Genomic DNA, 23,662 nt, shown 5'->3' on the forward strand with positions numbered 1-23,662 from the left:
CCGCGTCTGAGATAAAACTTGGGAGACAGGTACTACCTGGGGCTTGGTCATAAACAGTGAAAAAGCGGGGTGTAGATAAAAGCTGAAGACAAAGGACAGGTGCACGATTGCTGAGGGAGAACATAGTTCCCATACGAGAGACTGGGTAACTGGATGATGTCATTTTCACCGCACCTGCGCATGCATATATGCACCTAAGAGCACCACAACACTCCACCCCAGTAGGCTAGCAACGCCATCTAGTGGAGAAGCAAGCCATTACACTAAGTCCCGCCCAACTGGGCCAACCACACTATTCAAGAACACAAGTCTCACTTCCTGCTTAGTTTATGGACTATAAAGTGCTTCATAGTCTGACTTCTAGGGGAAAAAGAAGTAATGTCAGTCATATTTCAATCTGTTAGCAAGTCCATCTATTCAATTTTCTTTCTTTTTTTTTCAATTCTTTTCTTTATCTTGTATACAGAAAAACAAAAAACTCATTTTTATTAAAAATATTTTTCTTTATTTTTTCTACTATATTTTTTTACCTTTATGTAAATGTTTTCAAATTATATTTTACCTCCATCATTTTATTTTAGTCTCCTACAGTGTATTCACTTTTTCAAATTTTCAAATGATTTCTCTTTTTCTTCTTTTTCCATTTTTTGTTTCTTTTCTTTTTCTTGAATACAGAATGAGAAAAACTAATTTTTATTTTTAATTTTTATTAAAAATAATTTTCTTTCATTTTGTTCTACTATATTCTTTACTTTTGTGTAAAATTTTTTCAAATTCTGTTTTACTTCCATCATTTCATTTTAGTTTAATTCAGTGTATTCATTTTTTTCAAATTCTCAAATGATTTCCTTTCTTCCCCTTTTTTCTTTAATCTCTCAAACTGCTTTCAAAACCCACACCAAAACACACCTAGGATCTAGCATCATTTATTCAATTTTGTGTGTGTATTTAATTTTTTAATTTTCATATTTTTAATTGTAATTTTTTATTTTAATATTTTCTACCTCATTAATACCTTTTCTCCCTTCAAAATGACAAAACGAAGGAATCCACCCCAAAAGAAACAACACAAAAAAACGATAGCCAGGGATTTAACCAACACAGATACAACCAAGATGTCTGAACCAGATATTGGAATCACGATAATAAGAATACTAGTTGCAGTGGAAGATAGATTAGAATCCCTTTCTGCGGGGATAAAAGAAGTAAAAATTACGGTGAAATAAAAAAATGCTATACCTCAGCTGTAATCATGGATGGATGCTGCAGCAGCAAGGGTGGATGAGGCAGAACAGAGAATCAGTGATGTAGAGGACACACTTATGGAAAATAATGAAGCAGAAAAAAAGAGGGAGATTAAGGCTAAAGAATATGATTTAAGAATTAGAGAAATCAGTGACTCATTAAAAAGGAACAACATCAGAATCATAGGGGGCCAAAAGAAGAAGAGAGAGAGATAGGGGTAGAAGGGATATGTGAGCAAATCATAGCAGAAAACTTTCCTAACCTGGGGAAAGACACAGACATCAAAATCCAGGAAGCACAGAGGACCCCCATTAGATTCAACAAAAACCGAGCATCAACAAGGCATATCATAGTAAAATTGACAAAACACTCAGGCAAGGAGAGAATCATGAAAGCAGCAAGGTAAAAAAAAGTCCTTAACCTACAAGGGAAGACAGATCAGGTTTGCAGCAGACCTATCCACAGAAACTTGGCAGGCCAGAAAGAAGTGTCAGGATATATTCAATGTGCTGAATCATAAAAATATGCAGGTAAGAATTCTTTGTCCAGCAAGGCTGTCATTCAAAATAGATGGAGAGATAAAAAGTTTCCCAGACAAACAAAAATTAAAGGACTTTGTGACCTCTAAGCCAGCACTGCAAGAAATTTTAAGGGGGACTCTCTGAGGGGAGAAAAGATGAAAATATAATAAATAAATAAATAAATAAATAAATAAATAAATAAATACCAAAAGCAACAAATATTAAAAAGGACCAGAGCACACCACCAGACCCCAACACTACAAGCAACATAATGACAATAAATTCATGTCTTTCAGTACTCACTCTAAACATCAGTAGACTCAATGCTCCAATCAAAAGACATAGGGTAACAAAATGGATAAGAAAAGATCCGTCTATATGCTGTTTACAAGAGACCCACTTTAGACCTAAAGACACCTTCATATTGAAAGTAGGGGGATGGAGAACCATCTATCATGCTAATGGTCAACAAAAGAACGCCAGACTAGCCATACTTATATCAGTCTAGACTTTAAAATAAAGAATGTATCAAGAGATGCAGAAAGGCATTATATCATAATCAAGGGGTCTATAGACCAAGAAGACCTAACAATTGTAAACATTTATGCGCCAAATGTGGCAGCACCAAAATATATATCTCAATTAATCACAAACACAAACTCATTGAAAGTAATACCATAATAGTAGAAGACTTCAACCACCCACTCACAGCAATGGACAGATCATCTAATAAAAAAATCAACAAGGGAACAATGGCTTTGATGACACACTGGGCCAGATGCACTTAACAGATACATTCAGAACATTTCATCCTAAAGCAGCAGAATACATATTCTTCTCCAGTGCACATGGAGCATACTCCAGAATAGACCATATACTGGGACACAAATCAGCACTCAGAAAGAGGGCTCGATCAAAAAGATCAAGATCATATCGTGCATATTTTCAGACCACAATGCTATGAAACTCAAAATTAACCACAAGAAAAAATTTGGGAAGTTAACAAATACATGGAGACTGAAGAACATCCTACTAAAGAATGAATGGGCTAACCAATAAGTTACAGAGGTAATTAAAAATATATGGAAGCCAATGAAAATGATAACACCACAAACCAAAACCTCTGGGACGCAGCAAAGGCAGTCATAAGAGGAAAGTATATAGCAATACAGGCCTTCCTAAAGAAGGAAGAAAGATCTCAGATACACAACCTAACCTTACGCCTTAAAGAGCTGTAAAAAGAACAGCAAATAAAACCCAAAACCATCAGAAGACAGGAAATAATAAAGATCAGAGCAGAAATTAATGCTATTGAAACCAAAAAAACAGTAGAACAGATCAATGAAACCAGAAGCTGGTTCTTTGAAAGAATTAACAAAATTGATAAACCACTAGCCACTTTGATCAAGAAGAAAAAGGAAAGGACCCAAATAAGTAAAATCAAGAATGAAAGAGGAGAAATCACAACCAACACAACATAAATAAAAACAATAATAAGAGAATATTATGAGCAATTATATCCCAATAAAATGGGCAATCTGGAAGAAATGGACAAATTCCTAGAAACATATACACTACCGAAACTGAAACAGGAAGAAATAGAAAATTTGAACAGACCCATAACCAGTAAGGAAATCAAATTCGTAATTAAGAATCTGCCAAAAAAACAAGAGTCCAGGGCCGAATGGCTTTTCAGGGGAATTCTACAAAACATTTAAGGAAGAGTTCACACCTATTCTCTTGAAGTTGTTCCAAAAAATAGAAATGGAAGGAAAACTTCCAAACTCTTTCTATGAAGCCAGCATTACCTTGATTCCAAAACCAGACAGAGACCCCAGTAAAAGGGAGAACTATAGACCAATTTCCCTGATGAACATGGATGCAAAAATCCTCAACAAGATATTAGCCAAGCAGATCCAACAATACATTTAAAAAATTATTCACCACAACCAAGTGGGATTTATACCTGGGATGCAAGGCTGGTTCAATATCCACAAAACAATTAACGTGATTCATCACATCAAAGAAAGGACAAGAACCATATGATCCTTTCAATAGATGCAGAGGAAGCATTTGACAAAATACAGCATCCTGTCTTCATAAAAACCCTCAAGAAAGTAGGGATAGAAGGATCATACCTCATCATAAAAGCCATATATGAATGACCCGACACTGATATCATCCTCAATGGGGAAAAACTGAGAGCTTTCCCCCTAAGGTCAGGAACAAGACAGGGATGTCCACTCTCACCACTGTTATTCAACGTAGTATTGGAAGTCTTAGCCTCTGCAATCAGACAACACAAAGAAATAAAAGGCATCCAAACTGGCCAGGAAGATGTCGAACTTTCACTCTTCTCAGATAACATGATGCTCTATATGGAAAACCCAAAAGATTCCACCAAGAAACTGATAGAACTGATTCATGAATTTAACAAAGTTGCAGAATATAAAATCAGTGCACAAAAATTGGTTGCATTCCTATACACCAATAATGAAGTGACAGAGAAATCAAGGAATCGATCCAATTGACAATTGCACCACAAACCATAAAATACCTAAGAAGAAACCTAACCAAAGAGGTGAAAAATCTATACACTGAAAAATATAGATATCTTATGAAAGAAATTGAAGAAGACACCAAAAAATGGAAAAAGATTCCATGTTCCTGGATAGGAAGAACACATATTGTTAAAATGTTGATAATACCCAAAGCAATCTACATATTCAATGCAATACCTATCAAAATAACACCAGCATTCTTCACAGTTCTAGAACAGACAATCCTAAAACTTGTATGGAACCAGAAAATATCCCAAATAGCCAAAGCAATCTTGAAAAAGGAAACCAAAGCAGGAGGCATCACATTCCCAGACTTCAAGCTGTAATCATCAAGACAGTATGGTATTGCCACAAGAACAGACACTCAGATCAATGGAACAGAATAGAGAACCCATAAATAGACCCACAAACATATGGCCAACTAATCTTTGATAAAACAGGAAAGAATATCCAATAGAATAAAGACAGTCTCTTCAGCAATTGGTGCTGGGAAAACTGGACAGTGACATGCAGAAGTATGAACCCAGATCACTTCCACTTATACCATACACAAAAATCAATTCAAAATGGATGAAAGACCTAAACGGAGACAGGAAACCATCAAAATCCTCAAGGAGAAAGCAGGCAAAAACCTCTTTGACTTTGGCCACATCAACTTTTTACTCAACATGTCTCCGGAAGCAAGGGAAACAAAAGCAAAAACGAACTATTGGGACCTCATCAAAATAAAAAAGCTTCTGCCCAGCAAAGGAAACAATCAGCAAAACTGAAAGGCAAATGGAATGGGAGAATATATTTCAAATGGCATATCAGATAAAGGGTTACTATACAAAATCTATAAAGAACTTATCAAACTCAACACCCAAACAACAAATAATCCTGTAAAGACATGGGCAAAAGACATGAATAGACATTTCTCCAAAGAAGACATCAAGATGGCCAACCAACACATGAAAAAATGCTCAACTGTTTTCATCATCAGGTAAATACAAATCAAAACCACAATGAGATATCACCTCACACCTGTCAGAATGGCGAGCATTAACAACTCAGGCAACAACAGATTTTGGCGAGGATGCGGAGAAGGAGGATCACTTTTGCATTATTAGTGGGAATGCAAGCTGGTGCAGCCACTGTGGAAAACAGTACAGAGGTTCCTCAAAAAACTAAAAACAGAACTACCCTACAACCCGGCAATTGCACTAAATATTTATCCAAGGGATACAGGTATGCTGTTTTGAAGGGACACATGCACCGCCATGTTTATAGCAGCACCCTTAACAATAGTCAAAGTATGGAAAGAGCCCAAATGTCCATCGATGGATGAATGGGTAAAGAAGAAGTGGTATATATATACAATGGAGTATTACTCAGCAATCAAAAAAATGAAATCTTGCCATTTGCAACTAAGTGGATGGAACTTGAGGGTGTTATGCTAAGTGAAATTAGTCAGAGAAAGACAAATATCATATGACTTCACTCATATGAGGACTTTAAGAGACAAAACAGATGAACATAAGGGAAGGGAAATGAAAATAATATAAAAACAGGGAGGGGTACAAAGCGTAAGAGACTAATAAATATGGAGAACAAACGGAGGGTTACTGGAGGGGTTGTGGGAGGGGGGATGGGCTAAATGGGTAAGGGGAACTAAGGAATCTACTCCTGAAATCATTGTTTCACTATATGCTAACAAATTTGAATGTAAATTAAAAAAAATAATAATTAATAAATACAATTAAAAAAAATGGATGAAAGACTTAAATGTAAGACAGGAAGCCATCAAAAACCTAGAGAAGAAAGCAGGCAAAAACCTCTTTCACCTTGGGTGCAGCAAGTTTTTATTCAACATCTCTCCGGAGGCAAGGGAAACATAAGCAAAAATGAACTATTGGGACCTCATCAAAATAAAAAGTTTCTGCCCAGTGAAGGAAACAATCAGCCAAACTAAAAGGCAACCGACGGAATGGGAGAAGATATTTGCAAATGACATAACATGATAAAGGGTTAGTATCCAAAATCTATAAAGAACTTATCCAACTCAACACCCCCAAAAACCAAGTAATCCAGTGAAGAAATGGGCAAAAGACATGAATAGACCCTTTTCCAAAGAAGACATCCAGATGGCCAACTGACACATGAAAAAGTGCTCAATGTCACTCATCATCAGGGAAATACAAATCAAAACCACAATGAGATACCACCTTACTACAGTCAGAATGGCTAAAATTAACAGCTCAGGCAATGACATATGTTGGCGAGGATACGGAGAAAGAGAATCTCTTTTGCACTGCTGGTGGAATGCAAAATGGTGCAGCCACTCTGGGAAACAGTTAAGGAGGTTCCTCAAAAAATTAAAAATAGAATCACCCAGCAATTGCACTACTAAATATTTATTCAACAGAAACAGGTGTGCTGTTTCGAAGGGGCACTTGCACCCCAATGTTTATAGCAGTGCTATCGACAAAAGCCAAAGTATGGAAAGAGCCCAAATGTCCATCTATGGATGAATGAATAAAGAAGATGTGGTATATATATATATATATATATATATATATATATATATATATATACACACACACACATTGGAGTATTACTTGACAATCAAAAAGGATGAAATCTTGCCATTTGCAACTGTGTGGATGGAACTGATGGTTCTTATGCTAAGCAAAATTAGTCAGAAAAAGACAAGTATCATATGACTTCACTCATCTGAGGACTTTAAGATACAAAACAGATGTACATAAAGGAAGGGAGGCAAAAATTATATAAAAACAGAGTGAGGGACAAAACATAAGATACTATTAAATATAGAGAACAGAGGGTTGCTGGAGGAATTGTGGAAGGGGGGATGTGCTAAATGAGTCAAGGGCATTAAAGAATCTACTTCTGAAATCATTGTTGCTAACTAACCTGGATGTAAATTTAAAAATAAAAAAATAAAATAAAATACTAAATTACTGCCTGTATTCTCTAGGATTTTGATGGTTTCTTGTCTCACATTCATATCTTTTCTTTTTAATGTTTATGTTACTTATTTTTGAGAGAGAACAAGTGGTGAAGGGATGAGCCCCCGCCCCCAATGTGGGGCTCAAACTCATGAACCAATGAGGTCACGACCTGAGCTGAAATTAGACGTTCAATCAACTAAGCCACTCAGTTACCCCTAGGTCTTTCATCCATATTGTATTTATGTTTGTGTATGATGTGAGAAAGTGCTCCAGTTGCATTCTTTTGCATGTAGCTGTCTAGTTTTCCCAGCACCATTTGTTGAAGAGACTCTTTTTCTCATTAGATATTCTATCTTGCTTTGTTGAAGATTAACTCACTATATAATCATGGGTTTATTTCTGGGTTTTCTCTTCCATTCAATTGATCCATGTGTTTATTTTTATGGCAGTATCATACTCTTTCATTTACTACAGTTTTGTATACTAAGTAGTTGAATTGTGATACCTACAATTTTGCTTTTCTTTTTCAAAATTGCTTTGTCTAAATAATAAAAAAAATTAATTAAAAAATTGGTTTGTCTATTCAGGGTCTTTTTAGTTCCATGAAAATTTTAGGATTGTTTGTTCCAATTCTGTGAAAAATGCTGTTGGTATTTTGATAGGGATTGCATTAAATCTGTAGATTGTTTTGGGTAGTTAGACATTTTAACAGTATTTTTTCTTCCAACCCATGAGCATGGAATATCTTTCTATTTCTTTATGTCTTCTTTAATTGCTTTCATCAGTGTTTTATAGTTTTCAGAGTATAGGTCTTTCACCAGTTAGGTTTGGTTTATTCCTAAGTAGCTTATTAATTTGGGTGCAATTGTAAATGGGATAAATTTCTAAATTTTTCTTTCTCCTGTTTCATTATTAATGTATAAAAATGCAACAAATTTCTGTTTATTGATTTTGAATCCTATGAATACTGAATTATTTCATCTGTTCTAGTTATTTTTTGGTGGAATCTTCAGGATTTTCTATCGATAATATGTCATCTGTAAATAGTGAAAGTTTTACTTCTTTCTTACCAATTTGGATACATTTTATTTCTTTTTGATTTCTCTGTGCTGTGTCTAGGACTTCTAGTAGTGTGTTAAATTAAAGTGAGAATGGACATTTTTCTCTTCTTTCTGACCTTTGGGGAAAATTTCTCAGTTTATTCCTATTGAGTATGATGTCCTCTGTGGGTTTCTCATATATTTTCTTCAGTATGTTGAGGTACGTTTCCTCTAAACCAACTTTGTTGAGGTCTTTTATCATGAATATTTGTTATTATTTCTCAAATACTTTTGAGATAATTCATCTATTGAAATGATTATTTGGTTTTTATCCTTTCTGTTATTTAACAGTTTATTTAACACTATATTTTGGACACTATTATAATATTGAATTGTTTAATTATTTTAATCCTCACAACAAAACTTTATGCTAAATGCTCTATTTTAGAGATCAGAAAACTGAAGGCCAGAAAGATTACACAACCCACTCCTATGCAAGGTTTCATATCCAGACAGTTTGACTCCTTTATTCATGATTTTTACAAATTACTATTAGGCTTATACATAATAAATGGTAGAAAATATTCTACCAGTAATAGTAGAAGAAACATATGGCTCTACTTGCTGTCATGTGTTGACCACAGCCATCATACCATAGAGAAAGCAGCTTCAGCTTTTAAGCTCTGTGGCAAGTCTGAGAGGAAATATGTCTACAGTCAAAATTCCTGATAGACTGGAAGCCAACCCCACAAAAAATTAAGAATTGCCTTGCCGAAGCACTCTTGTTTTTATAAACAATTCACATCAAAAAGCACAGTTACAGGAAAATTAGTTTCTTATAAACTCTTTGCCTTGTAACTAAATACAAGAATATTTTCAATACCATGAAGAAAATGTTTTCAGTCAGTCTTAACAAAAGCTCAACTGGGCACTTCATGTTTAATTTTAAAGACTTTATCAACTCCAGATTCCTGTAATTTGGTCACAGGTAACTCACTAAAATGTAGAACTGGGTAACTAAGGCTGTAGAAATGCTTGGGCAGCTCATATGGCATGACTGAGCTGTGTGGCCCTCTCAATCACAAAAACCATAGAAGATGAGTATTAAAATCACTTTGATATAGTTCCTTTTCTTTCACATGATGAAATCTAGTTTAGGAGAAAAGAAGGAATGTATATAAAGCCAGAAAATAATTCATCTCATAACTTTGATTTTCAAACTCCCATGTTAGTTGTACTTTTCAAAACAACATGCCATGTCTCTATTCTCTCCAACAAGCTATAAGAAAGCATCTAATAAACATAAGACACTGTGATAGCAAGGTATTATGGAAGGTAGAGGATACATTAATAAGTGGAGCTATTCTTTCTGTTCTATTGAGTAGAATACATCCTAGTTTAGAATATAAATTTATACAAATAATAGTAATAAAGGAAGACCATGATAATATTTAAACATAAAATACTCAACACAAAAAAATGTAGATTTAAATTATAACTAGAATGGAATCAGAATAATCTTAATGAAAGAGGCAGCATTTGACCTTGACCTTGAAGAAACAATCAAACTTTGATAGGTGGCAACTGCCAGTGATGTCTATTTTGGAAAAATAACGACAGATAAAAGAAAGCATCATGGAAAGGTAAAAAGCAAAGAACTAATTAATCACTTGGAAGAATAAAGATAAGTTATTCAAAAGTGGCCCAAAATAAAAAAAACAAAATTCAACTACATGTTATTTATAAAAGATATATAGGAAAAAGGTGATAAGAAACTAGATGAAACCAGATTGGGAAAATGTTGGTAATTATTAAAGCTCAGGATTATTTAGAATTATCTTTACTATTGTGTATATTTGAAATTTATCTTCATAAAATGTAAAACATTTAAAAGAAATATTGATTTAAAACGGTGACATAAAAATTTAGAAGCAAAAGTAAACCAATGGGCAAATACATATTGGGCAAATGCAAAGAAAGATAAGGCAAGCAAATATAATTACTCTCATAAAAAGTGAAACTCAAGGTGAAACATTAGATATAACAAAGATGAAACACTAGATATAACAAAGATCCTGGGTTATGTTAAGAGATTTTCATCACCAATAAAGGAATAACACTGCATCTCTCTGTATATGTTACACTGAATACAAATCTATTAGAATTACAAAGAAAAATGGATAGAAATTTTAAAATAATTAGAGCTGGTAATGAACCTCAATCTTTAATAGATCAACTTAATACAAAATAAAAAAAAAGGGATAGTTAGAATAGTATACTTAAAAAAACTGAACAGATAAATATCAAACTCTTACATTAAAAAGTAATAATATACCTTCTTTCCATTCCATAAAATTTGTCATATTTGCCATTTATGAAAGTGTCAACAAATTATATATGTTAAAAAGCAGACTGTAAAACACATAATCATTAAAAAGTTGTAAAACCTGTACTTAATATAAAGTAAACCAATATATTTTTAAATGATCTAAAAAAGAATTCAAACCTCCCCCAAAACTTTAGTAAGACAAAGATAAAATTGCAAAATGCGACTATTTTGAAAACAACAAAAGATGTAACATACTATATGACATAATTCATACTAAGATTTGTACTGTTTCAAATACATATAAATGAAATCATGCTGCATATATTCTACTACAGCTTATTTTTCAACTAATATTCACTTTTACATGCATTATTTTTATCATCAATAAATTAAATATTTTTTTATTTTTACTTCATTTAAAAACTACTTTTTGGTTCTGTCAGATTAACTTTATTTTTTAATATGAAATTTATTGTCAAATTGGTTTCCATACAAAACCCAGTAGAAGATTGATTCAATTTACATCTGAAGGGAGTTCTCTATGCCTCTTGGATTTCAATGTCTTTTTCCTTCTCCAGGTCAGGGAAGTTCTAAGTTATGATTTGTTCAAGTACACCTTCAGCCCCTTTCTCTCTCTCTTCTTCTGGAATTCTTACAATACAGATATTGTTCCCTTTGATTACATCACTTAGTTCTCTAATTCTCCCCTCATACTCCTGGATTTTTTTATCTCTCTTTTTTTCAGCTTCATGTTTTTCCATAATTTTATCTTCTAATTCACCTATTCTCTCCTCTGCCTCTTCAATCCATGCTATAGCTGCCTCCGTTTAATTTTGCACCTCATTTATAGTATTTTTTAGCTCCTCATGACTATTTCTTAGTCCTTTGATCTCTGTAGCAATAGATTCTCTGCTGTCCTCTATGCTTTTTTCAAGCCCAACTATTAATTTTATGACTATTATTCTAAATTCTTGTTGTTATATTGCTTAAATAGTTTTTGATCAATTTGCTACCTGTCGCTACTTCCTGGAGTTTCTTTTGAGGAGAATTCTTCCATTTTATCATTTTGGGTAGTCCTGCGGTGGCTCCAAACTGCAGGGCACTTCCCTGTGCTGTCCGGAGAAACTTGTGTTTGTGGGCATGGCCGCAGTCAGACTGCTGTGTACCTTATCTTCCCCTCTCCCAGGGGCAGGACTACTGTGGAGTTGTGTGGCCTCTGTCTGTGCTTCTTGCACACTGCCAGGCTTGTGGTGCTGCTTCGATGGGATCTGGCCAAGAGTGTATTAGCAAGCTGCACAGGGGTGGGAGGGGCAGGTTTAGCTCCCTTTGCTGTAGGTGGACCCTGCGGGAGGGGCCCTGCAGCACCTGGAGGGAAACAAGCCTATGGAGGGATGTATCCACAGAAGCACAGCTATGGGTGTTTGCGCGGTGCAAGCAAGTTTGGTGACAGGAACTGGTTCCCTTTGGAGTTTTGGCTGGGGGATGGGAGAGGGAAATGGCGCTTGCCAGCGCCTTTGTTCCCCTGCCAAGCTGAGCTCTGTCTTCCAGGGCTCAACAATTCTCCCTCCCGGCGTCCTCTCGCCCTTCCCACTCTCTGAGAGCAGAGCTGTTGACTGTGGACTTGTGTGGCCCCTGTCTGTGCTTGTTGCACATTGTCAGTCTTTTGGTGCTGCTTCGATGGGATCTGGCCAAGGGTGTATTAGCAAGCCGCACAGGGGCGGGAGGGGCAGGTTTAGCTCCCTTTGCCTTAGGTGGACCCTGCAGGAGGGGCCCTGCAGCACCTGGAGGGAGGCAGGCCCACAGGAGGGATTGATCCACAGAAGCACAGCCTTGGGCATCTGCGAGGTGGAAGCAAATAAGGTGACAAGAACTGGTTCCCTTTGGAATTTCGGCTAGGGGATGGGAGAGGGACATGTTTCTCCTCTGTTCCCCCACTGTCCTACAGAGGTTCCACAACTCTCCTTCCCCACTCTCCGAAAGCAGAACTGTTGACTTTTAATGTTCCAGATGTTAAGTCCTGCTGGCTTTCAGAACTCACGGAGTCCAACCCCTCTGCTTTTGGAAGCCAGGCTTCGGGGGGCTCTGCCTTGCTGGGTGGGCTGCCATTACACATAATTTTAAAAGCATGATGAATTATGACAAGCAAACATTCCAAATTTTAAATATTTTCCCCAGTGCATAAAATAGTCTATAAGAGTTTACTTAAATATTTTTTTAAAAAAAAGAAAATAGCATTAGCAACATCCACCTGCTTGCTTCATCTCCATAGGTGGAGTTCTGGAAAGAAATATGAGATGTGATCAAAGCTGAATTAAGAGTAAATTTCACAATTGTTGAAGCATTTTGAAAAAATTTTTATTTCAGTATAGTTGGCACAAAATAATACATTAGTTTCAGGTGTATAGCACAGTGATTCAATATCTCTATATGTTATGCTAAGCTCATCACAAGTGTAGCTATCATTTGTGACCATACAATACTATTATAATATTATTATATATACCTCCTATGTTGTACTTTCTATTCTCATGATTTATTCATTCTATAACTGGAAGCCTGTGGGAGGCCGGGCCCTGGCGCCAGGCTGAGACCGGGTCGAGCAACGTTCCCTGTTGACTCAAGCCAACCCGGTGGTTCCCCCTCCCATTCCCCCACTTTCAAGGGCATACGAAAGCCTTGTCAAGGCTGAGAGAGTTAATTCCTGAAGACTGTGGTCTGCAGGTGTTGGCAGTAATGCTACCTCCCTTTTTCTACCCCGAGTCAGATAGAAACAAACATGGGAATTGTGTTTTGCTAGCAATCTTATCAACAAGGTCTTGTGACCCGTCTAGAAAATGCACAAGAAACACAGAACTAAATGTTTTGGTGGGCAGCAATTATGTGAAACCTGTTTATTCTTAGAATGACCTAACCCATAAGAGTCTGGTTACAAAAGATTGTGTACAGCAACAATAAAGCCGTCACTTGGGCCATCAGCCCAGGGGACCCTCCTGTTCCCAAACTTTCTCTTCTCTCTTTTTTTCTTGCATTCCCCTACCCTCAGGACCCTGACCTCGGTGTTTGTTGCGCCGGCCGCGACAGAAGCCTGTATCTCTCACTCCCCTTCATGCATTTTGCCCATCCCCTCACCCTCTCCCTTCTGGAAAAAAACACTTTTTCCCTCTATATTTATAGGTTTATTTCTGTGGTTGTTTGTTTATTCACTTTTTTTTTTTTTTAGATTCTGCATATGAGTGAAATCATATGGTATTTGTCTTTCTCAGTCTGACTTTTTTACTTAGCATAATACCCTCTAGGTCCATCCACATTGTTGCAAATGGAAAATCTCATAATATTTTATGGTTGCCTAGTATTTAATTGTAAATATAGGCCACATTTTCCTTATCCATTCTGCTTTTGAGCTTCTGTATCTTGTCTATTGTAAATAATTCTGCATATTTTCAAATTAATTTTCAAATTAATGTTTTCATTTCTTTGAGAAAATACCCAGTAATGGAATATTGGATAATATGGTATTTCTGTTATTAATTTCTTTAAAAATTTTTAATGTTTATTTATTTTTGAGAGAGACAGAGACAATGCGAGTGGGTAGGGACATAGACAGAGGGAGACACAGAATCTGAAGCAGGCTCCAGGCTCTGAGCTGTTGTCACAGAACCTGATTCGGGGTTTGAACTCAGGAGCTGTGAGATCATGACCTGAGCCAAAGTTGGACGCTCAACCGACTGAGCCATCCAGGTGCCCCTCTATTAATTTTTGAGGACCCTCCATACTGTTTTTTAAAGTCGCTGTAAGAATATACATTTCCACCAACAGTGCATGAGAGATCCTTTTTCTCCACATCCTCATCATTACTTGCTAAGTTTTATCTTTCTGATTTTAGTCATTATGACAAGTATAGGTTATATCTCACTGTGGTTTTGGTTTGCATTTCACTGATGACTAGCGATGTTAAACATCTCTTCACATGTCTGTTCGTAAATTTTAGGTCTTCTTTGGGAAAATACATATTCATGTTCATGCCCTCTGCTGATATTTTAATCAAACTGTATGTTTTTTGGTACTGAGTTGTCCAAGTTCTTTATATATTATGGATATTAATCCCTATTGCATATATTATTTGCAAATATATTTATCCATTCAGTAGTTTGCCTTTTTGTTTTTCTGGTGGTTTCTTTCACTGTACAAAATCTTTTTATTTTGGTGTAGTCCCAATAGTTTAACTTAGTTCTCTTTTCCTTGCATTTAGAGACATAAATACAAAAATGTTTAATAAAGCCAATGTCAAAGAAATTACTGCCTATGTTTTCTAGTGTGAGTTTTATGGTTTTAGGTCTCACATGTTGAGTTTATTTTTGTGTATGGTGTAAGAAAGTGGTCCAGTTCCATTCTTTTACATGTAGTTGGGCAGTTTTCCCAGCACCACTTATTGAAAAGACTGTATTTCCCTATTGTGTTTTCTTGTTCCCTTTCTCAAAGATCAATTGACATATAAACATGGACTTATTTCTTAGCCCTCTATTCTTTTCCATTAATCTATATGTTTGTTTTAATGCTAGTACCATACTATCTATATTATTGCAGATTTGAAGTATATCATGAAGTCTTGGATTGTGACACCTCCAGCTTTCTTCTTTCTCAGGATTGATTAGGCTATATGGGGTCTTTTCTGGTTCCATACAAATAATTTGTTCTAGGTCTATGAAAATAGACGTTGGTATTTTGATAGGAATTGCATCCAATCTGTATATTGCTTTGTGTACTATGGATACTTTAATAATACTAATTTTTCCAATCCATGAGTATGGAATATTTTTCCATTTGTTTGTGTTGTCTTTACTTTCTTTCAACAATGTTTTCTAGTGTCCAAAGTATAAGTATTTCACCTCATCAGTTAAGTTTATTCCTATGTATTTTATTCTTTTTGGTACCATGGTGAATAGAATGGTTTTCTTTTATTTTTATAGAAGAATAATTAACATGCAGAGTCATATTAATGTCAGGAGTATAATCCACTGATGCCAAACCTCTAGACATGACTCAGTGCTCATCACAACAAGTATAATCTTTATTTTTTAAAATTTTAATTCCAGTATAGTTAACACAGTGTTATTTTAGTTTCAGGTGTACAATACAGTGATTCAACAATTCTATACATTCCTCAGTGCTCATCATGTTAAGTGTACTTTTTAATCCTCATCACATATTTTACCCACCACCCCATCAACCTCTCCTCTGGTAACCATCAGTTTGTTGTTTGATAATTAAGAATCTGCTTCTTGGATCATCTCTCACTCTTTTTGTTTGTTTGTTTGTTTTCTTTCTTAAATTCCACATGAGTGAAATCATATAGTATTTGTCTTTCTCTGGCTGGTATATTTGTCTTAACATCATACTCTCTAGCTGTATCCATATTGTTGCAAATAGCAATATTTCATTCTTTAATGGCTGATTAACATTCCATTATATATATATTTAAATATATATGTATATATATATATTTTTTAAGATGCTTCCATAATTTAACTATTATAAATAATGTTGCAGTAAATATAGAGATGCATGAATCCCTTTGAATTAGTATTTTTGTATTCTTAGGGTAAATATCTAGTAGTGCAATTGCAGGATCATAAGGTAGTTCTATTTTTAATTAATTGATTAATTAATTAATTAATTTTTATTTTAGAGAGAGAGTACAAGTTGGGGAGAGGGGCAGAGAGAGAGAATCTTAAGCAGGCTCTATACTCAGTATGGAGCCGGATACCGGGCTTGATCCTATGACCCTCGGATCATGACCAGAGCTGAAGTCAAGAGTTTATTGCTCAACAAACTAAGCCATTTTTAAATTTTTGAAGAACCTCCCTGCTGTTTTCCAGAGTGGCTGCACCAGTTTGCATTCCCACTAACAGTGCATGAGGGTACCCCTTACCACATACTCACCAACACTTGTTCTTTTCTGTTTGATTTTAGCCATTCTAACAGGTGTGAGGAGATATTATTGTAGTTTTGATGTTGAGCATTTTTTCATGTGTCTGTTGGCCATCTGTATGTCTTCTTTGGAAAATATGCCTATTCATGTTTTCTTCCCATTTTTAAATTGGATTATTTGTCTCTTGGGTATTTAATTTTATAAGTTTTTTATGTATTTTAGATACTAACTCTTTATTTGATATGTCCTTTGCAAATATCTTTTCCCATTCAGTACTTTGCCTTTTAATTTTGTTGATTGTTGATGGTGAAGAAGCATTTTATTTTGGTGTATCCCAATAGTTTATTTTTGTTTTTGTTTCCCTTGCCTCAAGAGACATAGCTAGAAAACTGTTGCTAAAGCTGATTTCAAATACATTACTGCCTGTACTTTTTTCTAGGATTTTTATGGTCTCAGTTATCAACTTTAGGGCCTTAATCAATTTTGAGTTTACTACTGCTTGTGGTGTAAGGAAGTACTCCAGTTTCATTCTTTTGCATGTAGCTGTGCAATTTTTCCAACACCATTTGCGGAAGACTGTCTTTTCACATTGGATATTCTTTCCTACTTTGTCAAAGATTAATTGACCATATAGTTGAGGGTTCATTTCTGGGTTTTCTATTCTATTCCATTCATCTATGTGTCTATTTTTGTGCCAGTACCATACTGTTTTGATTACTACAGATTTATAGCTTGAAGTCTGGAATTGTGACACCTCCAGTTTTGTTTTTCTTTATCAAGATTGCTTTGGCTATTAAGGATCTTTTGTGGTCCCGTACAAATATTAGGATTGTTTGTTCCAGTTCTGTGAAACATGTTGTTGGTATTTTGATAAGCATTGCATTACATGTGTAGATTGTTTGGGGTAATAAAAACATTTTAACAATATTTGTTCTTCCAATCCACGAGCATGGAATGTCTTTCCATTTCTTTACATTGTCTTGAATTTCTTTCACCAATATTTAATAGTTTTCAGAGTAGAAGTATTTCACCTCTTTAGTTAGGTTTATTCCTAGGTATTTTATTATGTATGGTTCAAATGTAAATGGGATTGTTTACTTAATTTCTTTTTCTGCAGCTTCATTATTAGTGTATGCAAATGCAATGAATTTCTGTACATTGATTTTTTAGTCTGTGACTATACTGAATTTATTGATCAATTCTAGTAGTTTTTTGTTTCACTGTTTAGGTTTTTCTACATACAGTACCATACCACCTGCAAATAGTGAAAATTTTGCCTCTTTCTTACCAATTTGAATGCCTTGTGTTTCATTTTGTTATCTGATTGTTGTGGCTAGTACTACATTGAATAAAAGTGGTGAGAATGGACATATATGACTTGTCCTGGGGTGAGAGTGGACATATTTATCTTGTCCAGACCTTAGAGGAAAAGCTCTCGGTTTTTCTCCGTTAAATATGATGTTAACTGTGGGGTTTTCATATAAAGCCTTTATTATGTTGAAGTATGTTCCTTTTACCACAACTTTGTTGAGGGTTTTTATCATGAATAGATGTTGTACACTGTCAAATAGTTTTTCTGCATCTACTGTAAAAATCATATAGTTTTTATCTTTTGTCTTATGGATGTGATGCATCATGTTGATTAATCTGTGAATATTGACCCACCCTTGCATCCTGGAAATAAATCCAACTCAATCATGGTGAATAAATTTTTAAATGCATTTTTGGATTGTTTGCTAGTATTTTCTGAGGATTTTTGCATCTATGTTCATCAGACATGTTGGCATGTAGTTCTTATTTGGAGTTGGTGTCTGTTTTTGGGATCAGGGTAACACTAGCATCATAAACTGAATTTGAAAGTTTTACTTCCCCTTCTATTTTTTTGGAATAGTTTGAGAAGAATAGGTTTTAACTCTTCTTCAAATGTTTGCTGGAATGTGCCTATGAAGACTTCTGGTCCTGGACTTTTGTTTGTTGGGAGGTTATTATTATTATTATTATTACTGATTCAATTTCATTGCTGGCAATTGGCCTGTTCAAATTTTCTATTTCTTCCTAGGTCATTCTTTATAGGTACTATGTTTCTAGGAATTTATCCATTTCTTCTTGGTCGTCCAATTAGTTGGCATACAATTTTTCGTGATATTTTCTTAAAGTCATTTCTATTTCTCTGGTGTCGGTTATTATTTCTCTTCTTTCATGTCTAACTTTGTTTATTGAGTCCTGCCTCCTCTTCTCCTCCTCCTCCTCTTCCTTCTCCTCCTCCTCCTCTTTCTTCTTCTTCTTCTTCTTCTTCTTCTTCTTCTTCTTCTTCTTCGCTTCTTCCCCTCCTTCTTCTTCTTCTTCTCTCTCTGTTGAATCCAATTAGAGTTTTATCAATTTTGTGGATCTTATCAATTACCAGCTCTTGGTTTCATTGATCTGTTCTATTGCTTTTTTAAAAAAATCTATATTATTTATTTCTTTTCTATTTTTTGTTACTTCCTTTCTTCTGCAGGTTTTGGGTTTTGTTTGATCTTCTTTAACTCCTTTGATGTAAAGTTAGATTGTTTATTTGAGATATTCTTTTTTGTTTCTTGAAGTAAGCCTGTATTGCTATAAATTTCTCTGTTAGAATCACTTTTGCTGAATCCCAAAGTTTTTGGACACTGTTTTTCATTTTCATTTGTCTCCATGCAATTTTTTATTTCTTCTTTGATTTCTTGGTTGACCTATTCATTGTTTAGTAGCATCTTCTTTAACCTCCTTGTATTTGTGGTCTTTTCAGATTTTTTTTCTCGTGGTTGATTTCTAGTTTTGTAACATTGTAGTCAGAGAAGAAGCATCATATAATTCCATCAATTTTGAATTTCTTACAGATTGCATTGTGGCCTTATATGTGATCTATTCTGGAGAATGTGCCATGTGCATTTGAAAAGAATGTGTATTCTGCTACATTAGAATGGAATTTTCTGAATGGATTTGTAAAGACCCTCTGGTCCAGTGTGTCATTCAAAGCCACTGTTTCCTTGTTGATTTTGTTTAGATGATCTTCCCATTCATGTAAGCAGGTGTTAATGTCCTCTACCATTATTTTATTACTATAAATTAGTTACTTCATGTTTGTTATTAACTGTTTTATGAATTTTGGATACCTCATGTTGGGTGTATAAATATTTACAATTGTTATATACTCTAATTGAATTGTTCCCTTTATTATTATATGGTATCCTTCTTTATCTCTTGTTACAGTTTTTCTTTTAAAGTCTATTTTGTCTGATATAAGGATTGCTACCCAGGCATTCTTCTGACATTTGCATGATAAATGTTTCTCCATCCCCCCACTTTCAATCTGCAGGTGACTTTAGGTCTGAAATGTAGTTCTGAGATGATTATCTTATAACTTAGTGTATATTTTTTTCCACTCTGTCATCCTATGTCTTGAATCGATTATTTAGTCCATTTTCATTCAGGGTAATTATTTATAGATATATATTTATTGCCATTTCATTACTAGTTTTGTGGGGCTTTTTAGTAGTTTTTTTCTGATCCTTTCTTCTCTGGATTTCTTTTATGGTTTGCTGGTTTTCTTTAGTGATATGCGTGGATTTCTTTCTCTTTAATCTTTGCATATCTATTACTGGATTTTGATCGTGGTTATCATTCAGTTTTTAAATAACATCATCTGTCTATAGCAGTGTATATTAAGTTGATGGTGGCTTAAGTTTGATCTCATTATTTAGTCCTCTTCTACCCTACCCATATTTTAGGTATCTGATGTCATATTCTACATTTCTTTATTTTGTGAATCCCTTGACCTATTTTTACAGATATACTTATTTTCACTACTTTTGTGTTTCTTGTTTTTCTTACTCTTAATTACTTAATTGCTCCTTTCCACTCAGAGTCCCTTTTAACATTTCTTACAGGGCTGGTTTAGTGGTCACAAACTCCTTTAGTTCTTGTTTGTCTGAATAAATCTTTTTTTTTTTCTTGTATTCTGAATGATAGCCTTGCTGGATAGTTTATTCTTGGCTATAGAGTTTATCTTTTCGGCACTTTGAAAATATCATGCCACTCCCCTCTGGCCTGCAATATTTCTGCTGAAAACTCTGCAGATAGATAACATTAAGGGATCTCCCTTTTCTGTAACTATTTTCTTTCCTTTTGCTGTTTTTATTTATTTTTTTCATTACTACTTTTTTCCATTTTAATCACTATATATCTTAGTCCGGACCTCCTCAGGTTGATTTTGTTTGGGGGACTTCCATCTCCTGGATCTAGATATTTCCTTCCTCAGATTAGGGAAGTTTTCAGCCATTACTTCTTCAAATAATTTTTCTGCCTCCTTTTTTCTCTTCTTATGGGGTCTGTATAATGCAAATGTTATTATGTTTGATGGAGTCACTGCATTCCCTAAGTCTATTCTCATTTTGCCTAATTATTTTTTCTTTCATTTGGTCAGTTTGTTTATTTTCCATTATTCCATCTTCCAGGTTATTAATTCATTCTTCTGCTTCCTCTAGCATGCTATTTATTCCACTAGTGTATTTTTAATTTTATTTATTGTGTTCTTCATCTCTGATTATATATCTTATATAGATATATAAAAAGGTATATATATATATGTCTTATAAGGATATATATATATATATATATATATATATATATATATCCTTATCTTTGTTAAGGATCTCATTGATGTCCTCCACTCTTCTGTCAAGTCGATTGAGTACTTTTATGATCATTCTTTTAAATTCTCTATCAGACATATTACTTACATCCATTTCTCTTTGTTTTTTTTGTTTTTTTTTTGTTTTTGCTGTGGTTTTGTCCTGTTCTTTCTTTCTTTTTTAATGTTTATTTATTTTTGAGACAGAAGACAGATGAAGCACAAGCAGGGGAGGGGCAGAGACAGAGAGGCACGGAATCCAAATCAGGCTCCAGGCTCTGCGATGTCAGCACAGAGCTCGATGCGGGGCTCAAACCCACGAACCACTAGATCATGACCTGAACTGCAGTTGACACTTAACCAACTGAGCCACCCAGGCACCCCAGTCCTGTTCTTTCATTTGAGACATATTTCTCTGCCTTCCAATTTTTCCTAACTCTCTGTTTCTGTGTGTTAGGAAAGTCAGCTAAAACTCCTCTTGAATGTAGTGGGTAGTGCACACACTTTCAACAAGTTGGTGTTTATCATTTTCCACAGGGTACATGCAGTGGCTGCAGAACTTGGGGCTTCCTGAAGCCTTTCTGCAAATAGCACAGGTCAGAAGATGTGGTGTTGGCCATATTTATGCTGGTCTTCTGGGGGAGGGAACCTGCAGCATGAGCACTAAAGCAAATATGACTGGAAAGGGTGGATCTACCAAAGCATGGGGGGGGGGACAAGTCTTGATGTAAGCAAATTCGGTGCAAGTGTTGGCACTGTGCCTGTTCCCACATGTGGCCTTGAGTTTATGCTGAGTAGCTAGGGAGGGAAATGTCACCTACAAGCTCCTTTGTTCTTGGAAGGGTCTCACTGCAATCTCTACCTCTCCAAGACATGCTCCTACATGAGTTAATAACTCTCTCTCTTGTATGACCCAGGTGTTTTTCAAACTGTTGATTCTATACTGGATCACTGTGGGATGTTTGTATGCACTCTCTTTAAGGGTGGGGACTCAGCTTCCTAACACCCTTGAGGCTCTTTCAGGGCCTAGACTTCTGATTTTGAAAAATCCAGCCTTTAATTCCCACTGGTTGTAAGAACTCATGAAATTTGGCTGTTCTCACTTTCAAAGACAAATGTTATGAGGATTTGTCTTCTCTGTGCAGTCTTCCTGGTATGATAGTTTGGTTTTTGCCCTTCTCTGTGCTCCCATCTCCCTCTGACCATGGATAGCAACAGTCCTTTTAGCTATCCCCATGTCTTCCCTTCTTACACTCTTCAATGTGATCTCTCTACCTTTAGGTGTGGAGTTTGTTTTGCTGGTCTTTGGGTCATTTTCTGTCTTGCTTAATGTGAGAATTATCTAGTATCTGTGGGACAAGACTAGCTTAGGGTCCTCCTAACTCTGCCATCTTCCCAGCTTCCCATGATAAGTGTACTGTTGATTTTCTTTATTTCATCCCTCCCCTTCACCCATCTCTCCTCTGGAAACTAACAGTTTGTTCTCTGTATTTAAGATTCTGGTGTTTTTTTTTTTGTCTCTTTTTTCCTTTATTTGTTTTATTACTTAAATTCCACATGTGAGTGAAATAATATTTCACTTATTTCACTTGGCATTATACCTTTTAGGTCCATCCACAGTACAAATGGCAAGATGTCTTTTTTATGGGTGAGTTGTATTCCATTCTATCTATATACCACATCTTCTTTATTCATTTATCTAAGGATGGACACTTGGGTTGCTTCCATATATTGGTTATTATAAATAATGCTGTAATAAACATACTGGTGCATATATCTTTTCAAATTAATGTTTTTGTTTACTTTGTGTATATACTCAGTACTGGAATTACAGTATCATATGGTAACACTACTTTTAATTTTGTGATGAACGTCCATACTGTTTTCTACTGTTGATGCATCAATTTATATTTCTGACAGTGCATGAGTGTTCATTTTTTCCACATCCCTGTTTATTTATGGGCTCTCTATTCTGTTCCATTGATCTATGTGTCTATTTTTGTGACAGTGCCATACTATTTTGATTGCTATAGCATTGTATTATATCTTAAAATCTGAATTTGAGATCCCTTTAGCTTTGTTCTTCTTTTTCAAGATTTCTATTGTTATTTGGGGTCCATTATGTATCCAAGTTTTAGTGTTATTTGTTATTTAGTGTTATTTGTTCTACTTCTACAAACAAAATTTTGCTGATATTATGATAGGGATTCCATTAAGTCTGTAGATTGCCTTGGGTAGTATGGACATTTAAAAAATATTTGTTCTTCTCATCCATAAACATGGGATATCTTTCCATTTGTTTGTATTAGAGGTCTTTCATCCCCTTAGTTAAGTTTATTCCTGGCTATTTTATTCTTTTTGATGTAATTATAAAGGAGTTTTTCCCTTAATCTCTTTCTGCTACTTCATTATTAGTGTATAGAAATGCAACAAAA

This window comes from Acinonyx jubatus, chromosome X (genome assembly GCF_027475565.1).
Source record: "Acinonyx jubatus isolate Ajub_Pintada_27869175 chromosome X, VMU_Ajub_asm_v1.0, whole genome shotgun sequence".
Lineage (NCBI taxonomy): Eukaryota > Metazoa > Chordata > Mammalia > Carnivora > Felidae > Acinonyx > Acinonyx jubatus.